Genomic DNA, 5,409 nt, shown 5'->3' with positions numbered 1-5,409 from the left:
CCGCTCACAAATTAGGAGCTTGGTCCTGTTCATCTTGTCTATCTGTTGTTGTGTGATGAAAGAAGAAAGCAAGGGTGAGCAACAAGCTCACCGAAATAATATGTATAATGATTAACAATATATGAGCATTCTCATAGTACTCATGAAAGTCTTGGTCAAGTAAAAAATGAACCAAGTTTGATATCTTTTCGCGACCAAGTTACAAAATATTCAGTATATATGTATATATACTTTTCAAAATTTTGGAAGTCCTCTTCCATGTATAATATACACAGATTTCCAGTTTATAACTGTATAAAAATATCATTGTAAGGTGATCTCATATATCTAACCTTGTCTCAACATTTTTGTGAAAATCTTTGTCATTCATAAGATAATCATTAACCAGATATAAGTTGAAAAGATGAAGTTACAAGATACTCCAATATACTTATATCTTTTCCGAATACTACTTGAACTACCACCGTTCAAGGTATAATCAGTTTCAAAAGTTCATCACATAGATGAGACTACAAGAAAAGACTTGGATAGATTCAATCTTTGAAATATCATTATAGATAATGAAGTTACGAGATACTTCATTAAGTCCCGATATATATACACCTATATATATATATTTCATACACTCCTTGAAAACCTCTGTTATGAAAATTATAAACAGAGTTGCAATATCCAATGAATTTGGAAGGGAAAAAACTTTGGCATAAACCTGATATCTTGCTAATCAGGCAAAGATACCAATAAGTAACCTTTTCTACTAGTAGATGGACGAATTCCGCACTAGTCATCACCCTGGCCGCATTAGGACCTATGCTGGACTGCCACTCAGCCACTTACGCATTGATGGACTCCCACTGAGCCACTTACACTTTCATGGACGCCCACTGAGCTCATGTTGCTTATGCCGACTCAAATAGATGGACTTACTTCCCGAACATTGGGTAAGTAATCAATTCATTTATCAAAATAGCAACCTCGTTGAGAATATAAATATACCACAGAGCCAGATCCTTTAGATTTTGAGCGAGTATTCAAGTCCCCTTCGAAAGGAAGATATTAAATTTGAAAACGAGTTTTGGGATCTGCTCTAACTTTTAAAAATCATTTTGAAGACTCGAAAACATTTTTTAAGAATGTTTGGAGTAATGCTGATTTAATAAAATAAATCAGTCCCGATATGTTGGAGAATATCTGAATATTATTATTTAAATAATATTCCCATAAAGGATAATCTTTATAAAAATAATTGAAGTAGAAGTTTTAAGACTCATACTTGAAATGAATAATAAATAACCAAAGATATACTTATATGAAAGTACGATCTTTATTTGAATAATCGAAAATAAGTTTGATTATCGAAACATTATTCTTTAATAAAATAAAGAATAATATTTAATAAATGGAGCGGAGTCATAAGCCCTCGAATGAATATTCAAAATAATATTCATTAAATAAAGTAAGAGGAGTCATAAGTCCTCGAATGAATATTCAAAATAATATTCATTAAATAAAATAAAGTTATCGAATAAACCTTATTCGATTAATAGCCTTGAAAACTATATCAATATATATATGTATATAAATATATATATATATATATATTATACTCGGGAACATCGACTCCCGGTTTAGAAAATGTTCACCTTTGGGTCCCCTATACTACGGGTATACGCAACTACTGTTTATCTCTAGCATAGGTATTATACAACTTATAAGTATTTGAATCAACAATTAGATATCAAGATTACGAAACAGGCATACATATAAATATCATATCACATGCTCCAATATATCGCAAGACTTTACTAATAATAATCATGCACTTATCACGAGATAATGCATATACATATATTTACATCACAACAACAGTATAACGGGTAGAAAACTTGCCTGAGTGTTCCCGGATAGACTTAAGCTTAGAGTGGGTCCGATAACCTATGAACAACAACATAAGTCGGAATTAACCCACAGTCTCTTAAGAAACTAGACTTTAACCAATTGAACCCTAATGTTCGCTTATGGTCACTTCTACGCTTAACGAATCACATAAGTCATTCGAGTACCCTTGGCTCCACCATTTTTAATAAATTAACCATTCAGAATTTTAAAGTGATTCTTTCGCGAGTACTCTACCAACTGCCTAATACACTTTACATAATTGTTTCATACTAAAATTAGTCATTTAAGGGCCTTAACCAAGGTTTCAAAGTAAGGCGAGGGGTAATAGTTCGTTCGCGAAACGTCGTTACTTAAAACGGTCGTTTCTCCTAAACCATACATCGGATTCAAGCGAACACATATCAAAATGAAGCTCGTAACAAGAAGTATCTAAACATGGCAAAGGTTAGAATCTTTCAGTGAGTTCACGGGTCCTAAAGTTAAGAACAGAACAGTTAAGGAAAATGGGGCATTATGACGTTTATGTTTACGCGATTTCCAATTTAATTAACACTCTAAATTATCATCAATTCACTCACAACCACCAATACAACAATATTCAACCATCATACTACAAACTCAGTCCCCAACTCCAAGTTTTACCAATTTATCCAACCAATCAAAGACCCAATATTCAAAACCAATACAAATCCACCAAAACTACTTATAATCAAAGATCAAGCCTTAATACTAACAATGCTTCAATAAAACTTAAAGAAATCATAAAATCAAAGCTAGGGTTTGAAGTTGATACCTTCCTTGGTAGGTGTTAAGTTGTTAGGAAGCCTTAGGGAGCCTTAATCTAACCTCCTAAAAGCTTGATCTTTCCAAAGAAATCAAGAACACAAAGTTAGGTTTTGAAGTTTCTAAAAGTCCGATTTAAAGAACTGTAAAAATGAGGGTCTTACCATGCTTATTTGGACGCGACTTGTGAATAATAGTTGTAGGCCATCTCAATACCTTTCCAACGACCTATAGAACACAACATTTGAGTGAGTATTGAAGGAGATATGGTATTTTGAAGTTACTGCTCTGGTTTTGGCCGAGAGCTTTTGTTCTTGGAAAGCAAAAGTCAACTTCTAATTTGTGTTTTGTGATTTGTTTTGCCTTGGCTTGGTTGCTACCTTTTGTTTGTTAATTAAATTGTTACCATGGTAAAAATTGTGTGGCTCACAATCAACCAACCAATCCTTCCCACTTTGTCATGCTCATGTCATCTGCTTATGTGATCTTGTTACACTTGTCTTCCTCTTGTTGGTGTGATGACATCATCGTTCATTAACATCTTTGATTAATCCCTAATTACTTGGCTAATGACCGCTGATATGTTATACTATTCACTTAACTTTCATTCTCGTTTATCGTTTGAGGGATCATACCCGGTATCTTATTACTTGGTTTCCCCCAAACCTTTCTCAATATTTTATATTCCTTTTATGATCCTCTCTTATAATCCTTGAATTAAATCCTTTTAATCATGTTACCTAATACTCAATTCTTTCGGTATCTGGTGGATTTTCGGGAAAAATTAAAGTGTTCGAATTTGGATTCTGACGATCTTTACATACACTTATTTACTTTATGGAATACTAATACGATCTTAGAATTTCCATAACAGTACTCCTATATAGCGTGGACTGATAATTTTCCTTAATCAGCATCATTAGCAAAAGTTACTATTCATCCGTATTTCAAAAATTCCAAAATTTTGGGGTTATTACACACTATGCCTCGTGGATAAGTAATAGAATGATCAGCCAATTGTAGAGACATGTAGGTGGGCTTTGGATCAGGCAAATTCAACTTTTTGAAGATAGACAACCGCATCAGATTGATGTTTGCTCCTAAATCACACAGGCTTTTTTCGAAAGACAACTTGCCAATGGTGCAAGGAATGGTGAAGCTACCTGAATCTTTAAGTTTTGGAGGTAATTTTTGTTGTAGCACAACATTGCACTCTTCCATTAGAGCAACAGTCTCAAGGTCATCCAGTTTCACCTTCCTTGAAAGAATACTCTTCATGAATTTCGCATAACTAGGCATTTGCTCCAGAGCCTCAGCGAAAGGTATGTTGATGTGAAGTTTCTTGAACACCTCCAGAAACTTACCGAACTGCTTATCCAACTTTTTTTGTTGCAATCTCTTAGGGAAAGGTGATGGAGGATAGAGCTGTTTCTCCCCTGTTTTACCCTCAGGCATAGTATGTTCGACATTAGTCTTCCTTGGTTCCGTCGCTTTCTCCTTTTGCTTCTCTTCTTCATCACCAACTTCAGCTTCTCCGTCTTTCGCTTTTTCAGCATCAACAACTTTTTCAGACCTGAAGGTAATATCCTTGACTTGCTCTTTAGCATCCTTCCTGCCTGGCACTTCACTATCCCTGGGAAGTGTGCCAGGTTGACGATTAAGCACTGCATCGGCTATTTGACCGATTTGATTTTCCAAGGTCTTGATAGAAACAACCTGACTTTTGCACAACAGCTTTAGTTCCTCGAAATTAGCACTAGAAGGTGGAGCAGCACTTCCTTGTAGAGGATATGATTGCCTTTGAGCATAATGTTGTGGTTGCTGGAATCCAGGTGAATTAAACTGTTTACTTACGCCTTGCTGATATGGTTGCTGAATAATATTCTGAGTATTGCTCCAGCTGAAATTGAGATGATTTCTGTTGTTAGAATGATAAGTAGCTAGCACAGGCTGCTGCGGTTGCTGATAATTGCTCACATACTGAACATATTCATTAACAAGAGAACACTGATCCGTGTCATGAGAACCTGCACAAAGCTCACAGACCATAGCTATCTGATTGACTCCATAGGTGGCTAAAGAATCGACCTTCAAAGACAGCGCTTGGAGCTGTGCTGCAATAGCTGTAGCTGCATCAACTACCTTCCCAGGCATCATCCTTTGAGTTGGGTTTTGATGCTCATTTGCAGCCATAGTTTCAATAAGATTATAAGCCTCAATATAGCTTTTGGCCCACAAGGCACCTTCAGCTGCTGCATCGAGCATGGGCTGAGATTGGGCCCCCAAACCATTATAGAAACCAGTGATCACCATCCAGTCAGGCATACCATGATGTGGACACTTTTTCAAGATCTCCTTGTAGTGCTCCCAAGCTTCGCACATAGATTCCGTTGGTTTCTGCGCAAACTGAGTCATAGCTGCAGTCTTTGCCATTGGATAGAACTTTACCAGAAACTTTTATGCAAGATCTTGCCAAGTAGTGATGGACCCAGCTGGTTCAGAATGTAACCAGTCCTTAGCTTTATCCCTCAGAGAGAATGGGAAAAGCCTCATCTTGATAGCCTCATCAGTCATACCATTATATTTGAAAGTACTACAGATCTCGACAAAATTCCTGATGTGCATGTTGGGGTCTTCAGTTGCAGCACCTCCGAAAGAAACAGAATTCTGCACCATCTCAATTGTGCCCGGCTTGATTTCAAAAGTGTTAGCCTGAATAGCCGAATG

General features: G+C 36.2%; 1 non-coding gene across 1 annotated transcript; it reads left to right on the top strand.

The window, feature by feature from the left end:
- Positions 1-5,005: 5,005 nt before the first annotated feature.
- LOC141688065 (small nucleolar RNA R71) lies at positions 5,006-5,108 on the top strand. The gene has a single exon (XR_012561533.1). It is a non-coding gene; the product is annotated as a small nucleolar RNA R71 (small nucleolar RNA).
- The last annotated feature ends 301 nt before the right edge of the window (positions 5,109-5,409 follow it).

This window comes from Apium graveolens, chromosome 9 (genome assembly GCF_009905375.1).
Source record: "Apium graveolens cultivar Ventura chromosome 9, ASM990537v1, whole genome shotgun sequence".
In the NCBI taxonomy this organism is placed as follows: Eukaryota; Viridiplantae; Streptophyta; class Magnoliopsida; order Apiales; family Apiaceae; genus Apium; species Apium graveolens.
The sequence above is the reverse complement of the archived record's forward strand: the minus strand, read 5'-3'. Positions and strand labels throughout refer to the sequence as shown.